Source organism: Callorhinus ursinus, unplaced genomic scaffold (assembly GCF_003265705.2).
Source record: "Callorhinus ursinus isolate GAN/ISIS: 27379988/994484 unplaced genomic scaffold, GSC_fseal_2.0 scaffold16, whole genome shotgun sequence".
Lineage (NCBI taxonomy): Eukaryota > Metazoa > Chordata > Mammalia > Carnivora > Otariidae > Callorhinus > Callorhinus ursinus.
This window is the reverse complement of record NW_027397078.1, coordinates 5075196-5099422: the sequence shown is the minus strand read 5'-3', so window position 1 is coordinate 5099422 and position 24227 is coordinate 5075196. Positions and strand designations below refer to the sequence as shown.

At 36.4% G+C, this 24227-nt stretch overlaps 1 protein-coding gene and 1 pseudogene across 10 annotated transcripts in view; one reads left to right on the top strand and one right to left on the bottom strand.

Moving 5' to 3' along the window:
- Positions 1–24227, top strand: part of KDM6A (lysine demethylase 6A) — a 209424-nt gene that overhangs the window by 30025 nt on the left and 155172 nt on the right. The window lies entirely within an intron of this gene.
- Positions 10360–11222, bottom strand: LOC112812564 (UBX domain-containing protein 2A pseudogene; annotated as a pseudogene).

Below are 24227 nucleotides of genomic sequence, written 5' to 3'. Positions count from 1 at the left end.
TGTGCGGCTCCATCCCAGGACCCTGGGATCATGACCTGAGCTGAAGGCAGATGCTTAACGACTGGGCCACCCAGGCGCCCCTTGTCTTCCCTTCATGATTGCAATTTCTGTGAGGACAGTGTATGTCTTACTTACTTTGGAATCTGGTATACCTACATAGCACAGTGTCTGCCACATAATATGTGTCCAGTAAGGAATTACTATATTACTTACAACTTGTATTTTACTAACACCGTAAATCTTTAAAGCAGTTTGATTCCCCATTTGGCCAGATAGTTTTCATAGTATTCCTTGATTGTATTTATGACAGCACATCAGAATTGTCTATTTCAGTGTCCCTATCCCCCCAACACAGACGTGCTTTGAGAGCATGGATCTTTTATTCCTTTCTGTATTTCCTTAGTCTGTCATAATGTCTGATAAGTTGTATCTGTGTAGTAAATGTTCAAATTCAGGTTAATTTTTTTTCATGAAAATATGAAGACAAGATTATTTCTGAAGTGAATTGTTCATATTGGTTGACTTTTTTTTTTTTTTTTTGCCAGAAGGAAAAGAAAGCATATTGATAATGTGGGTAGACTTTATTTATCTTAAACTTATGTGAGATAGGTAGAACAGATATTCTTATTTTACACAGGTGGGAACTGGGGCCCAGCGGGTTTTAGGTGGCTTCACTAAGATCCTAATTATCAGATAATGAAGCTGGGGCTTAAACCCAGGTTTGTTAAGTACTTGAATTTTACTTCAAACGTGAGTTTTAAAAGTTTTTAGTTTACTTAATAATGTCTGGGTAATTCAAAGTTTTATGTTCTTGCAGTATTCAAAATTAACGTTTCCCTTTAAAGTTATATGTTAGAGATTAAAGTGTGGAGTAGTAGTATCTATATTAGAGTGCCTTTGGGTAACCTAAAGTACAGCTGGACGTATTCTTGAGTGAATGTGTACTAGCTTCTCATTTATGGGTTTACAGTGCTAGGGTAAATGTAATACAGAAAGAAATTCTTGCAGAGACTGTTGGCTTGGTTTATTTTTATTTAAAGTGTTACTTAAATTTGTTCAGACTTCTCTACGTAAATTCCTTATGCATGCATATCTTTGCCACAACTAGAAAACAGATTATAGTTATAAATCACATTTATAAATAAACTAAAGCCAATACAAAAATTAACACTAATGCAGTGGGTGATGTTTTGTCAAAATGAATCACTTGGCTGATGTTAGGGTTATGACATCTCAAATTCTTTTGGTATACCTGTACTATGGTGTGCTGCATGACTTCATTCTCCTGCAGTTTTTCTCTTTTGGAACCGGTACAGAAACCCTGTTATATTTTGTACATTGTCTCATTTGGTCTTCGCTTTTGGGAAATGAGTAATTTGCTACTAAAAGTAGCACTGCTTGGCGTCAATATAGTTGTGAAGGTAAATGTCGGCATTAGCAGCATTACATGTCAGTATTTGGATTTGAGTCATCAGTGTAATTGAGCATGTTTTATCAGGCATTTCTAAATTATAGAAGTTAAATGCAATTAAAATTTACCCATAAGGGGGATGCCTGGGTGGCTCAGTTTGGTTGGGTGTCTGCCTTTAGCTCAGGTCGTGATCCTGGGGTGCTGGGATCGAGTCCTGCATCGGGCTCCTGGCTCAGCGGGGAGCCTGCTTCTCCCTCTGCTGCTCTTCCTGCTTGTGCTCTCTTTTGCTATGTCATATAAATAAAATCTTAAAAAAAAAAAATTTACCCATAAGTGTTTCTAGGATACCAGAGAATACATACGGACCCCAGTTTGAAAGACACTGATTTCTACAATAGCATATAAGTCAAATCTCATTTTGTGTTAGTATGATTATATGGTTTTTATGTATTTGAAGAATTAATCATTTTGAACTAAAAAGCTAGAATAATTGTAAAGAAATCACAGTTGAAGGTATCACAGAATCTTGAATTAGCCATTTAAATTTTATTTACATACTAGGAGAAAGGCAGTCTATTCAGTGGAGGCAGAAGGGGAGGTGGCAGTTTGCAGAGATGGATAGTTCATGATTTTTGTCAGAAAGTAACTCTCATAAAAGCTAGAGAGGTATGTCTTGAGCAGTACAAATAAATGCTCTGACAGATCATAAAAAGGAGAAATTACTTTGGGCAGGGAGAATTGAAGTTTTTCTAGGCGAATTTTTTTTCTTAATAGACTTCATTTTTTAGAATAGTTTTAGATTTACAGAAAAGCTGCAAAGATAGTACAGAGAGTTCCTGCACTCAGTTTCCCTTATTAATATCTTATATTAGTATAGTACTAATGAGCCAATGTTGATAATGTCATTATTAGCTAAAGTCTATTGTTTATTTTGGTTGCCCCAGATTTTACCTCATGTCCTTTTCTGGTTCCAGGATCTCATCTAGGATTACTACCTTAATAGTTAGTTGTTAGGTCTCTAGACTCCTCTTGGCTGTGACGTTTTCTCAGACTTTCTGCACTTTTGGTGACCTTAGTAGTTTTGAGGAATACTGGTCCAGGTATATTATAGGATGTACTTCTATTGGTATATGTCTTTTGTTTTTCTCATGACTAGACTGGGGTTATGGGCTTTTCAGAGGAAGATCACAGAAGGAAAGTGACATTTTTATCACTACACATCAAAAGTTTTATCCCTCCTGGTAGAGTACATAAATTGTTTGGGAATCTCCTGCATGGGAGATTGGGCTCTTTTTCATTTATTAAAGTACTGCTTTATTTAGCTCCATTCCACAGATTTTGGTGTATTGTGTTTTCATTTACATTCATTTAAAAATATTTTCAAGTTTACCTTTTGATTTCTGCTTTGACCCATGGGTTTTTAAAGGAGTATGTTTGGGGATTAGTATCTAGATACTTGGAGATTTCTCAAATACTGTATTGATTTAATTCTGTTTGGTCAGAGAATATATTTTGTATGATTTGAATACTTTCAAAATGTTTAAATGTTTTATGGTCTGTGTTGCTGAGTGGTCTCTGTGCACGTGAAAAGAATGTATATTCTGTGGTAAAAATGTAAATTAAGTCAGTTTGGTTGATTGTATCTCTTAAGTCTTCACCCTATTGTAAGACTATTTCTATCAATCATTGAAAGAGAGTTGTTGAAATCTTTGACTGTGATTGTAGTTTTGTCTTTTTTCCCTTTCAGTTCTGCCATTTTTGGTTAATATATTTTGAAGCTCTTTTATTTAGGAGGGTAAATGTTTAGGATTGTAATAGCTTCCTGATGTGTTGATTCTTTTATTGCAAAATGACCGCTTTAATCCTGGTATCACAGTTTTTGTTCTGAAATCCACTTTAATCTTAATATTGTTGCTCTAGTGTTCTTTTGATTAGTGTTAGCGTAGTGTGTCTTTTTCCATCGTTTTGCTTTTAACCTATTTCTGTCTTTAAAGAAAATTTTTTATAGGTAGCATGTAGTTGGGTCTTCCTTTTATTTCCAACAGATGGTATTTGCCTTTTCCTTTTTAATTTGTTCTGAAATGTTAAATTTTGAAATATTAGCTTTATAGGGAGTTACAAAGAAATATACAGGGTAACCCTGTGTGTACCCATCACCCAGCATCCCCCAGTGTTAACATCTTACTTAACTGTAAGTACACCTTGAAGAAATTGACAATGAAAGGAAAATTGATGGGGAATTGACAATAGTAAATCTAAAGAGCTTATTTGGATTTCACCAGATCTATATGTACTCGTGTGTGTATATAGCTCTGCAGTTTATTAGTGTGTTTTTGTATAACCACAACCAAGATACATAAGTCCATCATCAGGACAAGTCTCTCTTACGCTACCTCTTTATAGCTACACCAACCCCCTCTAACTCCTGGGAGTCATTTGCTCTCCATCTCTGTAATTGTTATTTCATGAGCATTTTATAAGTGGAGGGATGTAGCATGGAACCCTTTTAGATTGGTTTAATTTCTTTGCAGTTCATCCAAATAATTGTGTATATTAGTAATCTTTTCCTTTTTATTCTGAGCAGTACTCCATGGTGTGGATATACCACAATTTGTTTAACCATTCACTCATAGAAGGACATTGGTTAGTTTCTAACTTTTAGCCAGTAAACTGCTCTGAACATTTGCATGCACATTTCTACATGAAAATAAATTTTCATTTCTCTAGGATAAATATCTAAGAGTGTAACTGCTGAGTTATATGGTAAGTCCAATTTTTTGATTTTAAAGGAACTGCCAAACTATTTTCCAGAGTGTCTGTGCCATTTTACATTCCCACCAGCTATGTATGAGTGATCCAGTTTCTGTGTATCCTCTCCAGCATTTGGTATTATCACGGTTGTTTTAGTCATTCTAATGGGTGTATGGTGATAACTCATTGTGATTTTAGTTTGCATTTCTCTCATAGGGAATGAGACCATTTGACTATTTTTATGTACTTATTTGCCATTTGTATATCCTCTTTGGTAAAATGTCTTAATTCTGTCTTTTGTCCATTTTCTAATTTGAGTAATTTTTAAATGTTGAGCTTTGAAAGTCATTTATATATTTTAGATATGAATCTGCTGCTTCACAGGTGGATCAGATCATCTGTTGGTGTCCTAGCTGAGGAGCAGAAGTTGGGTTACTATTGTTGCCTCTGGGGATGGATCAGGGTCCCTACCAGTGTGTGGTTGTAGTGGGGAAGGAGAGGCCTAGAATGGCCTGGGGCTTTCGAGCTACTGCTAAGGGTGGATTGGCCTGTCTACTTTTGCATTCGTTAATTTTTTTTTTTTTTTTCCCCTTCTGTCCCTCTTTTCTTTTCATACCTCTTGGTTCTGGGTTGCAGGTCTTTCTATTGTTCAGTCCAGGGTATATGGGACATAAAATGAAAACTCAGGGACTCACTATGATGTCTTTCTTGAAGTCCTGAGATCCCTGTCACCTTCTTTGAAGTTTTGTTTCCTTTTTTTAAAAAGACTTTATTTATTTGACAGAGAGAGACACAGCGAGAAAGGGAACATCAAGCAGGGGGAGTGGGAGAGGGAGAAGCAGGCTTCCCGGCGAGCAGGGAGCCCGATGTGGGGCTCGATCCCAGGACCCTGGAACCATGACCTGAGCTGAAGGCAGACGCTTAACGACTGAGCCACCCAGGCGCGCCTGAAGTTTTATTACCACCTGTTGAATACTTTTTCAGGTATTTGTGTTTATAGGAGAGTAGTGGGGGAAGTTAGTGTATGCCATCTTGTTCTGTAACTGGCAGCTAATCCCTACCTTTTAATTGAGCTGTCTTGACTATTTTTGCATTTAGTGTGATTACTGAAATGGTTAGGTTCGGTCTGTCATTTTGCTGTGTGTTTTCTGTTTGTTCCATATGTTTTTTTGTTCTCTTTTTCCTCCTGTGTTTTTGCCTTTCACAGGGTTAAGGGAGTAGTTTTCACAAGTCTTTTAAAAAACGTTTTGGGCTAGCTTGTTTTAAAGTATTAGCTATACTTCATTTTTTTTTTTAAGTAGTTACTTTAGGATTTAAAGTATACATGTTTCCTTATCACAGTCTACTTTCAGATAACATTATATCTTTTCTTAGATACTGTAAGAAACTTACTGTAGTACACTTCTGTTTTACTTCTTCTGGACTTCGTAATTGTTGTCATTCATTTTACTTCTACATTTGTTATCAGTCCCACAGTACGTTGTTATTATTTTTGCTTTAAGCAGCCAATTATCATTTAAGGAGATTTAAATAAATTTCAAAAATTTATATTTACTCACATATTTATGATTTCTGTTCTTTGTTTTTGTAGATTTAGATTTGTCTTGTGTTATTTTCCTTCTGCCTGAAGGACCTTTAATATTTCTAATAGTGAAGATTTGCTGGTAACTAATTCTTTCAGCCTTTGCGTGCAAAAGTTTATATTTTGCCTTTATTTTTGAAAGATCTTTTGGCTCGGTATAGAATTCTAGATTGACTTTTTTCAATGTTTTATAAAGATGTTGCTCTCGTGTTCTCTGCCTTACATTGTTTTTGAGATGAAGTTTGCTGTCATTTTATCTTTTTCTTCTATAGGAACGGAGCTGTCCCTGCTTCTCCTCTCTTGGCTGCTTTTAAGAGTTTCTTTTTTATTGCTAGCATTAAGCAATTTTTGTTTTGTTTTGTTTTGTTTTTTAAACTGTTTCTTGTGCCTGAGATTTGTTGAGCTCCTTGGACATGTGGGTGTATAGTTTTCATCAAATTTGGGAAATTTTCTACTGTTATGTCTTTTATATATATAGTTCTCTGTCTCCTCTCTCCCCTTTCCTAACAGCATCCCAATTACGTGTATGTCAAGCTTGAAGTTCACTGTTTTTTTCTCCCACAATATTTAATATGCTGTTAATTGCATCCAGTATGTTTTTTACCTTACACATTGTAATTTTCATTTGAGTCTTTTATACTTTTTTGTTTCTCCTTAACATGCTCATGCTTTTCTCTATTTTCTTGAACTTAAGAAGTAAAGTTTTAAATAATGCTATAACTTGTATAACTTGTGATTCGTTTTTGTTTTTATGGGTCATAGTTTCTGGATTGTCTTCATGTCTTGTAACTTTCATTGGATGCTAGACAGTGTGAACTTTACCTTGTTGGTTTCTGGATATTGCTGTTTTGTTTTAAATATTTTTGAGCTTTGTTTTGGGATGAAATTAAGCTTACTGGAAATTGGTCATTTTGACGCTTTTACACTGTTAGAGGGGAAGAGAGCAATCTTAGGGGCTAATTTTGCCCCACTACCGAGCCAATATCCTGAGGAGTCTTCTGAATGCTCCTTATATTATGAGGTATTTCCACTCTGACTTGTGGGAATAGCAACTATTTTTGGCACTGTTGGAGCCTTACAGATTTTTCCACTTGTTTATTTCAGGTGGTTCTAGTGTAATTTCTTTACCTTCATGTACTCATTGTTACTCATCTGAGGACTGAAGGTGGAGGGGGCGGGCACCACCTGTACAGGTCTCCGAAGTGCTCTCTCTACAGCTCTCTCCTTTCTCATTTCCTGCCTTGGCCTATTTAAATTTTCAGCTTCTTTTTGAGTCTGAGGGACTGCACTTTACGCTCATTTCCCTACCTTTGGCATCACATGGAAACTCTTTCCAGAAATTAAGCTGGGGGCAGTCATAGGGGTTACCTCATTTGTTTCTTCTCTCTCAGGGATCACTGCCTTTATTGCTTGTTGTAACTAAAAACATTGTTTCACATATTTTGCTTGGTTTATTTAGTTAATGTGGCAGGGTAAATCTGGTCCTTTTATTCCATTTTTGCTAGAATCAGAAATCCTAAATAAATTTGTAGTTGTGATTTTATTTTAAGTCTGCTTATGTAGAATACTTCTTGATAAAGAATAATTCTTAACTTACCTTTATCCCAGGAATGTCCTATAGATTTTTTGCTCAAATTTGGGTAGCATGTAAGGTATACAGAGTAATGTACTGTGAAAGAGAGTAAGGAATGACGTAGGAGTGAAACAGAGGATTCAGATCAGGTGCCACATATGATCATTGTTTTCAGTGCAAACACAAGTATTTCTAGTTTTGAGGCCATACATTTATTTATAGTGAATGCATGCTTTAGTCCAGGGCTTTCCGCCTCCATTACATTGGAACACTGTTGTCCCAGTAGGTTTTAATTGCTTTCACGACAAAAAGGGTTTTGTGGACATACTAAGGAAGTTCTAGAGAAAAGTTTGTCTCTATTTTAACATTTCTCAAAACCAGTAATACTAATGAATTCTCTGACTCACCAGTGAACCAATGTAGACCTCATGACTGGACTTTAGTGATCCTCTTCTGAATATCTTTAGAGATGTGTCATTATTAATGATCAGGGATGTTTTTCTAAAGATTTTGTTATAGAGAATGTGAGTGATTGGGGGGAGGGGCAGAGCGAGAGAGAGAGAGAGAGCGCACACGAGAATTTTAAGCAGACTCCCCACTGAGCGTGGAGCCCAACACAGGGCTCAATCCCATGACCCTGAGATTATGACCTGAGCCAAAAATCAAGAGTTGGACGCTTAACCTACTGAGCCACCCAGCTGCCCTGGGGGATGTTTTAATAATGTCTAAATAAGGTGTATTTAGTTTTCATGGGGTATTTAAATGCATTCGAGAATTCGTATTTTTACTGAGTCTATTGATTCCTTTTGATGTGTATTTACTTAGGTGGTTTTCCTTATTTTGCTGGTAAGGTCTTGTATATATGTTATTTTATACAGAGCATATGTTTATTTGTAGGAATAATTCTTAGACTTGCTCTATTAAAAGAGGGTGGATACATACGCACATGCATGCACACACTAACAATATGCACATACATACATATGCATGCATTTGTGTTTTTGATAGACATTGACATTTCTTTCTCCATTGAAGTTGTGTCAGTAGGTACTCACACCACTTCGAAAGCCTGTATTTAAGAGAAACTTGATGAATATTCTCTAGTTATTTCTTCACAACCTAATATATTTTGATCAGTCTAGAATAGTGATTAAACAGGTGGACTCTGGAGGCAGCCTCTCTGGTTTCTAATCCTGACTTTGCTGTTTACTAGCAATTTGACCTTGGACAGATTACTGTTTCAGTTTTCCTATCTGTAAAATGGGAGAATAATAGTACCTTGGTCAAGGGCTGCTGTTAATTAGATGAATTAATACATATATAGCACTTTGTGTCTAGCCCACAATAGAAGCTACTTAAGTATTATCTATTATTGATTATTGAACCTCATGAGTGGGGCTGCCTGCCCCCTCCCCATGTTTACTGGCCATTAAAGTTTCTTTTTTTTTTTTTTTAAGATTTTATTTATTTGAGAGAGAATGAGAAATAGAGAGCACGAGAGGGAAGAGGGTCAGAGGGAGAAGCAGACTCCCTGCTGAGCAGGGAGCCCGATGTGGGACTCGATCCCGGGACTCCAGGATCATGACCTGAGCCGAAGGCAGTCGCTTAACCAACTGAGCCACCCAGGTGCCCCTTAAAGTTTCTTTTTATGTGATTTGTGATTAACCTTTTTAAATTTTAGCACAGTAGTACACACATTTAATTACAGTCAAAAAACTTATTAAAACAGTAGCCCCTAGCTCTCTCTTCCTGTTTTCTTCTCCCAAGTTTTAGCTCTGCTGATCGTATGTACCTTCATGTCTGTAAGTAATATGCTTGTGTTGCTTCTTGATTTTTCCAGTTTTAAGCATTTTTGATTTTCTACAGTGAAAGGTGAAGATTTGGCTTTTTTTCTCAGCATCCTCCTACTGTACTCTTTATACTTATATCGTTAACCAAAGTATTCATTGTTTGCTTTGTGACTGTGTAAACTATAGTAATGGCTGAGTCATGTAATTATTTTTCTCTGCAATACCTTCTCATGAATTTAATAATTTTCTTTCTGATTATTTTCCTATGCGTTTATCACTAATTTGAAGTCATTCCCTAATTCTTCATCAGTTGTCTAAATCACGTCTCAGGAAATTAAGATACATGAAGCACTTGATCAGTTTTTATTTTCTTGAAGAAACCTCTTCCATAAGCCTTCTAACTTGCTCCAGTGTGGACTGATGTTTCCGCTGCATGTATTAACATCATCTTACAGAAGAAAGCTCCTTCAGTTTTAATGTTTTGTCACTTTGCTTTTTAACAGTCATATATCTTGGACTTTTTTCCTTGTCGGTACTTTATGTATTCTTGTATTTAAAAAAATGGCTGTTTGGTATATCCAGTATAGCTGTACTGTAATTTAATTAATTCCATATTGATGAGGATTTGTGTTTCCAGTTTTGTAGTGAACATCTTTGTATATTTTTTTTTTACAATTTTGCATAGGATAAATATCTAGAAGTAGAATACTGCTGGGTCAGATGGAACGAACATTTAAAATGCCTCAGAAAAGATTGTTTACATTTGAAGTGTCAAGTATCTTTTTAAAATACTCTAGATAATACGGAGTTTAACTTTTCCCCCCAGTCTTTTTTTTTTTTTTTTGTGAATAGGCAGATTAATATTGACATTGTACTAAGCTGCACAATTTTATCCTTAAAATACATTTTAGATACTGTGCCAAAATAATATATCTTGCCATTAGAAAATAAAAATGGAGAACACTTGGAGGTTCAGGCATAGCTGTGGTGAAAGAAGTTCCTTCTCGCCTTCTGACTGTATCTCAGATGTAAAATAATTACATTGATGTTTAACCTGTCATGTATAATTTTCTTAATATATTGCTATTTAAAAAATCTGAGACAGCTAACATCTAAACAAACCACTGCTGGTTGGGAATATTTGAGTGAATGATGCTGTGAATACATTTGCTAATTTATACCACATTAAGATTCTGTATGATAACAGCGATTTAATATATCTTATTGCTGAACAACTGGTATTTGAAAATAAGTATAGTTTTTTTTCTGAGTAGTCTTTTGGAAAAAGTGCATTGAATATAGTTTCCAGTCATAGTTCACTTTCCTAACTTGTACTTATTTAAAAATCTTCTCATCAGGAGGGAGTTAAATCATGCCCGAACTAAAAGTCCAGCGAATCTGACTTCCTTTCCCTCATTTTGGTTTGCATGTTCATTTACAACCATCATTTCTCTTCAAACTTTCCACATAGTGTATCAAAAATCAATGTTATGAAAGTTCTCTAAAAGGTTCAGCGGTTTTTTGGAGTCTCTGAATGACTACAGCATTCTGTAAATTTGCTTCTTCCAATGTGAGTGTTTCTTCTAGCAATTTGAGGAAAGGAAGAGCTGTGGCCAGGGAAAAGGGAGGACTTCTTTGAGATCCTTGGTATTTTTCGATGAAGTCTTTGATGTGGCTTATCCTATGAGAAATGTTAAATTTCTGGACAATCCTTTTTCCATTGGCTAACCAGATCTGTACATTAGTGATGGGTTCCAGATTGTTTAGTTGAACAACAGACAAATTATTTTTATTCTCAACTTCAGTACTCTTTGCCTTAGAAACAATTTTTGGTGTGGTACCTTTTTTGATGGAGTTCAGAAACTGCTGACTTGCACCATCAGAGTAACTTCTGAAATCATCGACTGTGAATCCATTTTTCCATAATTTTATACTTACATCGACCTGTTTCTTCTGAGACATGCATTGGGCACCAACCTTCTCAGCTTCCTCAAAAAGGCTGTCAACAAAATATTCACAATTTCTTTGTTGATCATCACTAAGAGGTTGGTTGTCAGATCCTGTTTCACAAACCCATTCTTCTTTTATACTTTCGAGATTATCTACTTCTTTCATTCTTTTGTCTTACTCCGGCCGCGGCCGCACTGCCACCTCCCGGCATGGTCCTCTGTTCGCTCAGGGGCCGCGGGCGCCACCTTCCCCCCAGTCTTATTGGTAAAGCAGTATTTCATAGTTTTAACTGTGTATTTCACTATTAATGAGATTAAGTATATTTTCCCTACATTTATTGTCTATAGTAATTCCTCTTTGGTGAGTAGTCTATTCATGCCCTTTGCTCAGTTTTTTCTTTTCAGTTTCTTGTCTTTTTTTTTTTTTTTTTTTTTGCTTGGGGGGGTGGATTTGTAAGATAGAGGCTTGTACAATTCAAACCTCTGATTAAGCAGGATATTTTCTAAATACGTACATCAAGGTTTGGAGAAGCAGTTGATATCCCCTGCATGAATACCACAGAAAGGTGGTACAGCTTTGTGACTTAAAATTTATTGCATTTCTGGGGATGGAGATGAACCCCAAATAACAGTAACCAGGCCCTGCTCAATGTTTCCCTTGGGTGCTGAGAATGGTTGGAGGAGGAAATAGATGCTTATCAAACTTAACTATCTCCCAGGAATGTCAGTTTTACTTAGAATTTTGGGGCTAGGCAATTAGTATTTATTCCTATAAGTTATTTTAATATAATGTAAAATTTATATGAATTTTAAAGTTAGGATGTGAGACTTCAGAAATAACTTTATGTAATATTTTTATTTCCAAGATCCCTAAGTTTCTGAGCTATTAAGTGTACTTTAGGAGAAAAATGTGAGGATACAGGTGCTTATGGAATTTAACAGTGGTCACTGTGCACTGAAACATAATAAAACAGCATTTTTTAAAAGATGTTTTTTACCGTGATCCATCATAATCGATTTTACATTGCAGTTCAGCATCTATGCACAGTGATATAATAAAAAAATTTTTATGAAATGTTGTTTATTCTTACAACTTAAGATCTATAAAAAAATTTAGTCTTAATCTACTTAATTGATCCCCATTAGGTTGTGGCTTGCAGTCTGAAACTGCTTAGCATGGTACTCATTAATCTTATTTGAGGTCATCCTGAGGTGCTGTAGAGTTCAGCCTGGTCTTGTTCAGCTACTAGTTACTTACGTGACCTCAGGCAGCTTACTTCAATTCTCAGTGACTCACTTTCCTCAAACAAGGGGATACTGAAATCCGTACTATCTCATAGGGTGGTTGTGAAGTTTAAATGAGAGAATGTAGGTGACACACTCAGGCATATACATCTTCCAGTGGTGATGTGCTGTTGCAAATTCCAAAGTGGAAGGTTTTAAAACCAGGAGTACACCTCCCTTGCTCCATCTCCTTTCAAAGGAAAAAAAAAAGTCCCAGAGACATTTTTATTAAAACATAGTAAGATGGCCTTAAAGATTTAGTATTGGAACAAAAGAACAAGTACTTCAAGTATTCAGTTACTGAGCATTTGAGGCTTGTTGAATTCCTTTTATCTATGGTCCCCCTTTCTTAGTTTCCTCTTTTTTTGTCCTCTAAGTCTAAAAAGAAGAAAATGTAACATGCCTACAGACTACCACCCAGGTAGCTATTGACATTTAAAAAAAAGTAATGTGCACATATGTGTAGACAATTCACATAGCAAGGAAAGAGATAATGTAAAGCAAACCAAAAGCTTTCCCCATCTCTCTGCTATTACCAGTTTCTGTTTATCTTTGTCCTAGTACATGTTTGTGGTTGTATTTGCTTTTTCAGAAATGTATGCGGTGTTCAATAACTTGCCTTTTAAAATGGCCTCAGAGGTCTTGCCAGTATCGAAAATATATTAGTTTCATTCTTTTTTTTTTTTTTTAAGATTTTTACTTATTTATTGAGAGAGAGAGAGTGGTAGAGAGAGAGCATGAGAGGGAAGAAGGTCAGAGGGAGAAGCAGACTCCCTGCTGAGCAGGGAGCCGATGCGGGACTCGATCCCGGGACTCCAGGATCATGACCTGAGCCGAAGGCAGTTGCTTAACCAACTGAGCCACCCAGGCACCCTGTTTCATTCTTTTCAACCATTCTAGAATGTTTAACTATTGTGAAAGTACTGGAATTTATTTAATCAGTCCCCTGATTGTTGGATTGTTCTATTGTTGGATATTCATTTCCAGTTTTTTCTTAAATTTTTGTTTTGGAAAATACCAAACCATTAGAAAAGTTCAAAAGAATAGTGCAATGAATATCTGTAATTTCCTTCACCGAGATTTACCAGTTGTTAACATTTTGCCACATTTGTGTGTGTGCTGTTTCTCTTCACATTTTACTAAATCACTTGAAAGTTACCTGAATAGTCCAGCATGGATTTCTTAAGAACAAGTGCGTTGTCCAAAATATCCACAGTATAGTTCTCACCTTTTGGGAAGGTTAACATTGATAATACTGTTATCTAATATATGGTCTATATTAAAATTTCCTCATTTTCCCCATAGTGTCCCATAGTTGTTATTTTTTAAATCCAGAATCTAGAGATCACATTTTGTATTGTGTGTCTTGTCACTTTAATCTTCTTTATAGTTCCCCAGCCTTTTTTTTTAAAGTCTGTTTCTTTGCTTGTCTCATAAATTTTTGTTGAAAATTGTACATTTTCAGTAATATATTGTAGCAACTCTGGATTCTGACCCTTGCCAACCTCCTAGATTACTGTGGTTGCTGTTTAGTTTTAGTGACTTGCCTTGATTAATTCTGTATTCTCTTTTCTCTGTAGTGTGTCACCACTGATGTCTCTGCTTGGTTGTTTTTTCCTTTAATTTTTGGTTATATATATATATATTTTGAGATATTATTTATTTGACAGAGAGAGAGGGATAGTGAGAGCAGGAACACAAGCAGGGGGAGTGGGAGAAGGAGAAGCAGGCTTCCCGCTGAGCCCGAAGCGGGGCTCGATCCCAGGACCCTGGGATCATGACCTGAGCTGAAGGCAGCCGCTTAACGACTGAGCCACCCAGGCACCCCTAAGTTTTGGTTTTATTTTTAAGCTTGGCTTCCTAGAAGTCGTCTCTGGGTCAATAATAGTTTAATGATCAGCAAGTGATAAGTAAGAGGTTGTGTTTAAACACCTTGATCCAATAAGGCATCCTTTACTGAAATGTGTGTATGTTGGGAACACATTCAGAGTTCAGATTTAAAGTTCAAACTCGGCTTGAGCAAAGGTATGAGTAGACAGCTAGAGATATCTATTGTCTCTCCTGAATGTGTGTACAGTTTTCCAGACTCCCAGGAATATGTGGGAGCTTATCAAGGTCTACTATGGCTGTCTCATTCCTCAGGTCACCCAGGAAAATTTCTGGCTGATTTTATGATTGCCCCCACCAATATTGCAGCTTCAGCTTCAGGCAGCTCTGATGTTGGTCTTCCTCAGTTGTTCAGTATTGAGATGGCTGTCGTTTTATGTATTCATTTTCAAGTCAGGCCAGCCCCCTCTGCCATGGGAGCAGCTATTTTTCACTGCTTTCTCCGATTGCCTTGGTAGAATTACTATCCCAAGGACCTTGATGGGGTAGGGGGGCTTGAGTACCCAGGTGAATACTGCAGACTCCCACTGTTTTTACTATAGTTCATTGGTTTTTCTTGAATAACTCTTAGTTTGTTGTATGTCATTTTCCAGAGTCCTGAAATGTTCTTTTGTCTTCTTTATTTTATTTAGAAATTACCATGTAGTCAAATGGACTTTTTTCTTTTGGTATATTCTATAAACTTTAACACATGTATTGAGTGGTGTAACCCCTATCACCTTAAGAATACAGAATTTATACTATGCTTTTGTGTAATCACACCCTCCCCCAACTCATAACCCCTAGCAACTGCTAATTAGTTTCTATGGCTATAGCTTTGTCTTTTTGAGAATATCATATCCGTGGAACCACAGAACATGTAACCTCTTGAGACTGACTTTTTGTACTTAGCATTAATGTCCTTGAAATCCATCCAAGTTGTATGTTTATGGATAGGTCACCTTTTTTTGTGCTGAGCAGTATTTCATTTATGGATATACAACAGTTTTTCCATTTACCTGTTGAAGAACACTTGGGTTGTTTCCAACTTTGGGGCAGTTATGGGTGGAGCTGCAATAAACATTCATGTACAGGTTTTTGAGGGAACACGAGTTTTCATTTCTCTAAGATAAATACTCAGGAGTGGGATGGCTGGATCATATGGTTAAGTGTGTGTTTAAATTTAATTGCCAGTGTATTTTTCAAGAGCAGCAATCTTTTTTTTTTTTTTTTTTGGGCGATGGTGGGGCTTATATACATGGAATGTTTATTTTGTCCTGTCTCTAACTTGGCCGTGCTCTCAGACCACCCCCTTTTTTCTTTTTTTTTCTTCTTTAAGTGGTGATCCTCACATATTTTCTTATCCGAGATACAGTTTTTTGTTTTGTTTTTCCATTTTGAGTTTTGGGTCTCTGCTTATAACCAAATGACATTAAAAAATTCATTTTATCCAGTGACCTCACTTCTAGGTATATATCCAAAAGAATTAGAAGCAGAATTTTGAAGAGATATTTGCATGCTCATGTTTATTGCAACATTATTCACAGATAAGAGGTGGAAGTAACCCGAATGTCCATCAATGGATGAATGGATAAAGAAGGTAGAGTGTGTGTGTGTGTGTTCCTTCCTTGAAGAAGGAAATCTGTTACATGCTACAGTGTGGGTGAACCTTGAGGACCCTTAGGCTAAATGAAGTAAGCTGGTCACAAAAGGACAAATACTGTATGATTCCACTCATATGAAGTATCTGAACTAGTCAAAATAACAGAAACAAAGTAGAAAGGTGGTTGCCAAGGGTGGGTGTGGGAGTGGATGGGGGGAAGGGAGTGATAAGTGTTTAATGGGTATAGAATTTCATTCAGTATCTGAATATACTTAACACTCCTGAACTGTACACTTATAAATGGTTAAGATTGTAAATTTAATGTTATATGTTTTTTTCCATGTTAAAATACCAAAAACTAAAAAACAACAACAACAACAGTGCAAGTGTCTACAAAAATCCTATTTTTTTTTTTTTAAGATTTTATTTATTTGACACAGACAGCGAGAGAGGGAACACAAGCAGGGGGAGTGGGAGAGGGAGAAGCAGGCTTCCCGCCAAGCAGGGAGCCTGATGCTGGGCTCGATCCCAGGTCATGACCTGAGCCGAAGGCAGACACTTAACGCCTGAGCCACCCAGGTGCCCCTACAAAAATCCTATTAAAATTGATTTTATTTTATGTTCTTTTAGTTGGGGGGATGTCTTAAAAATGTTTTTCATCAGTGACTTAATGTCACTTAGTTTTCTCTTCTTAGCTACCAAACTCCTAAAGCTAGCATTGAGTTGATGAAAAGGAATCTAAGCACAGAAGATGGAGACAGTCATTAGTCTTCTCTTCAATCAGAATCCTCTTGTTAGGTCTGTTCTTTTTCCAGGTATGGGACTTTCCATCAAATACCTGATAGGCTGTATAAAACAGAATAGAGAACAAGCTACCTTTGTGTTAAAGACAGGCATTTATCCAGTGTTATTGTTTTGCTTTTAGTACCTTGGAGCCAAGATATGGATGCCTGCCTCAGTCTGCTGATTTGTCTCAAACTGAGAAGCTTGCCTATATATTCTGATGATAGCTTTTAGATCTTTGCTGTTTCACGTTAGACTAGTGGTTCTTCTTGCTCTAGGTAGCCTTTTGCTATTGCTACTTGTGTCCTGATGACATTTGGGTACATGATAGTCTCCTTAGATTTTACTTATATCTTACTTGACCTTTCAGCAACATTCATCACAGTAGACTGTTCTTGCACTTCTAAAGCTTATTTCTTCTTTCAGTTTCTTCGACATACCAAGGTTTCCTGATACTTATTTTATTTAACTGGCCCCCCCTTTTTTAACCTACTTAACTTCTTTTAGTCCTATAGGCCCCCCCCCATGTTTAATTGTATTTTTTAAGACCTTTATTTGCCTGTCTTACCTATATATTTTTTCTTTTTTCTTTTTAATTAAGAAAACACATGGGGTGTCTGGCTAGAGTGGTCAGACATTACATTACCTGTGGGGTGGCAGGATGGGGGATTCTGGCTAAAGCAGTTTAGTAGGATTCTTGCTAATAGTGGACAATGCATGAGAGAAACACAGAAATCCAAATGTTGAGGCCTAGTTGAAAATGAGCTCAGAGGAGCCTGAGTTGAGTTTGCTCAGGGAGGGAATCTTTGTCACTATGCACTGAGCTAAGAAAAAGTGATATGTCTAGAAAACTGTTAGGAGAAGGCAGAGATTAGGTAAGGGTGGTTGGTGATACTGTATCATGCAAGGCCTTGCATTTTCTATTATTCCTGTATAGGCAACTAGTTCTCTTTTTTCTCTTCCATTATAATATATGTAATACTCGGCCTTTTTTGGGACTATGTACCATCCTGGAGAGCCAAGTCTTTCATTTAATAAAGCATCATGGCAGGCAAGAGGGTGATGTTATGTACTGAATATCATTCATGCACATCCTGTTCTAAGTGATTTGTAGTACAGCATTTAAAACATCTTCATAAAGAATCCAGCAGTTGGTTTTGGAAAGAGCAAAATTACACATACCTCTCTAGTAAAGCTTAGGGAGAGAGCAGAGAGGGGGAGCATAAATATAAAACATCAGGAATGAGAAAGGGATACAGCCATAATTAAAAACTATATGATGTATAGTGAAACAGTAATTAACTTTAAAATCTTAGTGAAACAAGTGGTCTGTGACAAAGATGCAAATTATGAACTATGATTCAATAAAGTTCACGGTGGTAGAAAAAAGTTTTCCAAAATTCCAACTTTTGCTTGAAATCTTAAATTGTGGGATCAACTAACTCATTTAATCCTTGCAGTAATCCTTTGAGGTAGTTGCTCTAAAATATCCCTTTTGTGCAGAGCACAGAGAGATTAAGTGACTTGCCCAAGGACACACAGTGCAAAGCTAAAATCCAAACCTACCTAGCCAAGTTTCCAGAGCCCACACTTTTATCTGCTGCACTTAGCTCTGATGGCATTAAAAAGAGTAAAGTATTTGGGTACTTTGGCATTACAAAACTATTAGTAGCTTTAATGCCCACTGGGGAGCATTAGGCCCAAAAGTCATTCAGATGAGTAAGACCTGGTTAAGTCACGCTTGATGTCAGATTGACATAGAAGGATACTGGACAGGAAACAGCATGCCAGCAGAGCAGTGACAGGCATTCCTTGAGAATCCTTGCAATTTTGTCTAGGGGTTAGTTTTTGGTTCATGAAGTGACAGCTCAGGTGTGAGAGAATGAGACTCACATAGGTGGGTGCAGAGCTACTCTGCCGTATTAGTTTCCTGTGGTTGCTGTGAGAAATTACCACAAACTGGGTGGTTTAGAACAACAGAAATTTATTCTCACAGTTCTAGAGGCCAGAAGCCTGAAATCAAGGTTGGCATGACAGCAGGGCAGTTCTCTCTGAAAGCTCCAGTGAAGAATCAGTTCCTTGCTTCTTTGGCATTTTCTGCTGGCAGGTCTTCACATCTCTGTGTGTCTCTCTGAAAACCTTTACTACTCTTTTAAAAGGATACAAGTGATTGCATTTAGGGCCCACCTAGATAATCCATAATAAGTACCTCCTCTCAGGATCCTTAAATTAATCACATATTTTGCCATATAAGGTCATCTTTTGTTCATCCTACCACATCTGCTTCGAACACACATACCTACCCTTAAATAGGAACTAATATCTTCCGTAATTTTTATGGGCATACTCTCCCTGCAGTCTCAGTAGTGATATGCTCAGTTAAAAGAGCCCCTATACTGAGGGAATGTCAAAGCTATAGAACCCTACCAGATATTCACAGCTCATTTTGCAGTTCTCTCACTTTAGATTTCATCAGTAGGACTTTTTACCATGGTTGGTGTTGCTGGTAACACAACTGATGGTTCCACCTTTATCAGGTTTTAGCAGTACAAGAACTAGTTAACCCATAGTCTGATTTGTCCATAAAGAAAAATGGGTTTTGTTGTAGTAACTTATTACTTAAAATATGTCATAAACTGCTATACATTGTTGATTTATAACCTTTCATGATTTAGTGATACTGTCATAGGCTTTGGGAGTGGAAGTGAGTTGGTGATGGTATACTGAGTTCTTTCCTTTTTCTTTCTTTCTAAAGATGAGGGTGTGTCCTTGTAAGATTTGTTTCAGGTTTTGCAGATACTAAAAAGATACTGTAACCTTTGAATAGTAGGCAAAAGATGTTTTTAAGGATTGGAGAAACATAAGTAACATGGTTTGGGGCAGTTAGGCAAGCATCAAAGAAGGAGCAGGAGAGTACTACCAGTTATTCCAGTGTCAAGAGACATTGCAATATCAAAAAATTAAATTCATTAATACTATCATCAATCATATTGGAAAAGGCTCTAAATTTTGGGAAGCTGTCAAGCTCACAGTGGAGGTCGATACAAGTTTTCCAAAATTCTGATTTGTGCTTTAACTCTCAAGTTTGATCATTGGCAAGAAATTACTGTTACTTGCTTCTCTTGAAATGACAGGCTCATTTCATTTGTTTTCAAGAAAATGTCTTCCAGATACCTAAGTCAAAGTAAGCATAGTTTGTTAGTCATTCTTTTGAATAAAAATGGTGTTCCATGAAAAGAGGCCAGTTCAATTTACAACTTAAAACAATCTCACATGTACTTTCCCACAATATGGCCACTGTACTTCAGTATGGAGTGGAAGTGCTTTTTTTTTTTAAGATTTTATTTATTTATCAGAGGCAGCACGAGAGCATGAGCACAAGCAGGGGCAGAGGGAGAGGGAGAGGGAGAAGCAGACTCCCCACTGAGCAGGGGGAGCCTGATGCTGGGTAGATCCCAGGACCCCAGGATCACGACCTGAGCTGAAAGCAGATGCTTAACTGACTGAGCCACCCAGGCGCCCCTGGAGCAGAAATGCTTTAAATGTAGTTCCCACTTTAACCATTCACATTATTCAAACTGTGTGTACTCAAGAGTTGACATTTAATAAAATGACTTTTACTGTTTCATCAAGGATATTCTTAAGTTGAAATTGGCATTAACAACAAGAAAAAACTATACTTGCTTGGTGGTGAAGAATATGATGATTTCTGGTTCAGTTTGGTGCCTCTGGCTTAACTCCTGCTAAATTGCCAACAGTTTTACTCACCATTAATTTTGGATCATCAAGATAAATGTCAGCAGAGTTAAAAAGAGAAATAACATCTTAGTACTACAGTGAAAATAACTTTGACTCAGCAGACACCCTGAAAGAGTGTAGGAGACTACCAGTTGTCCATGAACCACACTTTGAAAACAGCTGCTTTGGGGGATTACAGCATTTTTTTTTTTAAAGATTTATTTATTTTATTTTGGAGATTGTGAGAGCATGAGTGCAAGTGCCAGTTGGGGGAGGGATAGAGTGAGAGAGAGGGAGAATCCTCATGCCAACTCCGCTGAGTGCAGAACCCGACGTACGGCTCCATCCCAGGACCCTGAGATCATGACACGAGCCCAAATCAGGAGTCAGCTGCCTAACCTACGGCGAGCCACCTAGCTGCCCCCACAGCATGTATTTTTGACTTAATTAAAGTCTGATTGGTACATCTTCCCTTTTCTTGGGCAATGTAAGATTCTTGGAACCTTTACTCTTCTCCCCTCGCCTTTTATTTTATTGTTGTATATATTAATTCTGTACATGTTTTAAACATAAAATATTACTGTTAAAGTTGTCACCTACGTGTTTAAGATTTATTTGTTTATCATTCCTTCATCCCTTACCTTCCTTTTGAGATCGTTTTCTTTTCTGTATGTGTGTTGGCTGTATTTATAGATCTGAATATGTCTTTACCTCATGAAGTATGTATTGAGATCTTGTTGTTTTGCATATGGGCTTTCAGTTTTTCCACCACCATTTGTTGAAAAGACAGTCCTTTTTCTATTGAATTCAGCCTTTGCACCTTGTCAAAAAACAGTTGCCTATATTGGCGTGGTTCTGCCTGTTGATTCTGTTGTTCCATTGATCTATATGTTTCTCTTTAATACCACACTGTCTTGATTAGAGTAGCTTACTCTATTGTCTTGAAATTGGGTAATATGAATCCTCTGACTTTGTTCTTTTTCAGAATTGTTTGCATATTCTACTTTTTCCTTTGCACATAACTTTTAGATCACTTTGTCGAGATGTACAAAGGAGCTTGCTGGGATTTTTATTGGGATTGCATTGAATCTATATAAATTAGGGAGAATTGATATATTTGTAATGTTTTCTATTTTGTGAACATGGTGTCTTTCTCTGATTATTTTGGTGTTCTTTGGTTTCTTTAATCAGTCAGTGTTTTGTTGTTTTCCACCCACAGATTACACACATATTTTGTTAGATTTATACCTAAGTACTTCATTTTGGGGGGTTACTATTTAAGTGGTATTTCTTTAAATTTCAGATTCCAGTTGTTCATTGCTGGTATATAGGAATACAATTGACATTGTATCTTGAGCTTGAATATTACACTTAACAGTTCTAGTAATTTCTTAATTTTAATTTTTAAAGATTTTATTTATTTATTCATGAGAGACAGAGAGAGAGATAGGGAGCCCAATGCAGGACTCTGGGATCATGTCCTGAGCCGAAGGCAGATGTTTAACTGACCGAGCCACCCAGGTTCCCTAATTTCTTAATTTTAACTTTAAGTTGTCACAGTCTAGCTTCAAATTATATTATACTATGTCATGGGAAGTATGGACCTTAACAAGAATGTACTTCCATCTCTCCCATTCTAGTCTTGGGATGATTGTCATACATTTTACTTCTACATATGTTATAAACCCTGCAACACATTGTTACTGTTTTTTACTAAAGTCCTTTTTTTTTTTTTTTTTGGAGAGAGAAAGAGAGTGAACGAGCATGGGGAGGGGCAGAGGGAGAGAGAGAGAGAATCCTAAGCTGGCCCCATGCCCAGTGCAGATCATGATGGGGAGCTCGATCTGACAACCCTGAGATCATGACCAGAACCGAAATAGAGTTGGATGCTTAACCGACTGAGCCACCCAGGCGCCCCTGTTTTTTACTTTTATTAGCCTTTCTTAAAAAATAAACTTTGAGGTAAAATTTACATATATTTAATTTCACTTGTTTTAGAGGTGTTTGATGAATTTTGACAAGTGTATACACTATGTGGTCTTTGAGACTGGCCTCTTTTATTCAGCATAATACCTTCAAGATTCATCCATGCTATATCAGTAGTTTATTCCTTTATTTTGATAAATAGAATTCCACTGTATAGATGTACCATAGTTTTGTTTATCCACTTACCTGTTGAAGGATATTTGGTTTCCAGTTTTCATTGATTATGAATAAAGCTGCTATATAAATATAGATTTTGGTATGTATGTATAGGTTTTGGTATGAACATAAGTTTTCTTTAGGGTAAATAACTTAGGAGTGAGATTGCTGGGTCATGTGATAGATGTATATTTATACTTATTGTCAAATTGTGTTTTAAAGTGACTATACTGTTTTGCATTCTCACTAGTAGTGTGTAAGAGTTCCAGTTGTTCTGCAGCCTCATTAACACTTGGTATTTTCCCATTTAAAAAATTTCATGAACCTTGAGGGCATTATGCTAATGATTAAGTCAAGAAGAGAAAAGACAAGTACTATATGATCTCGCTATAACTGTATGTGGAATCTAAAAAAGTAGAACTCAGAAGCAGGGAGTAGATTGGTGTTTGCCAGGGGAGATGTTGGTCAAAAGGTACAAACTTCCACTTGTAAATGGATAAATTCGGGGGAATCTAATGTATAGCATGGTAATTTTAGTTAATACTGTATTATTGTATTCTTGAGAGCTGCTTAGTGAGTGGATCTTAAATGTTCTCATCACGTGTGACTATATGAGGTGTTAGATTTGCTAACCTTATTGTGGCAGTCATTTCACAATATATACATAAATCATCACATCGCAAACCATAAACTTAACACAATGTTTATGTCAGTTAAATCTCAATAAAGTTAGAAATTTTTTTAGCCATTCAAATAGGTATGTAATGATATCTCATGGTTTTAATTGATTTCTGTAGCTTTATAATGGGTCTTAAAATTGAGTCATAGTCCTTCAACTTCATTCTTTTCCAGAATTATTCTGACTATCCTAGTTTCTTTGTTTTTACATTTAAATTTTATGACCACTTCATCTGTATCTACAGAAAAATCCTGCTGGGATTTTGATTGGAATTGCATTAAATCTATAAATTAGTTTGGGGAGAGTTATTTTAATGCTATCAAATCTTCTGATTGATGAACACAGTATCTCTCTGCACTTATTTGGGTTGTCTTTGAATTTTTTCAGTAGTGTTTTGTAGTTTTCAGCATACGGATTCTGTTACACGTACTTTGTTAAGAGTTATACCTATGTATTTCATATTTTTGGAGCTATTATAAATGGTATTTTAAAAAATTTTGTTTCTAATTATTCATTGTTAAGGTGTAGAAATACAATTAATTTTTTGTATATTGACCTTGTTAAACTTGCTTATTAGTGATAGGAGGTCTTCCCCCTGGCCTAGATTTTTTGGGTCAGTTGTGTTTTAAGGAGACATTAAAAAAAAAAAAGAAAAATATCTTTTGTAATTGTCTATGCAGTTATCATTTCCAGTGGGCTTTATTCTGTGTTCTGCATCAAGATTTTCATCTGGTATAACTTACCTTCTGCCTGAGAATTTTTTTTTTAAATTAAAAATATTCTTAGAAATTCTTAAAAGTTCATTTCTTAGACTGTAGGTCTGCTGGTGTTGAATTCTTTCAGTTTTTGCATATCTGGAAAAGTATACTTTTACCTTCTTTTTTTAAAAGATAATTTTGCTGAGTATAGAATTGTAAGTTGACAGACTTGTTTTCCTTTCAGTAACTGTAAAGATGTTATTCCACTTTACTCTGGCTTGCATTGATTCAGGCAAGAAGATTTCCTGTGCTTTTGCTGCAGCCTAAAAAGTCTTTGTAGGCAGTAGGCTTGAGGTAATTTTAGGGCTTACATCCTTT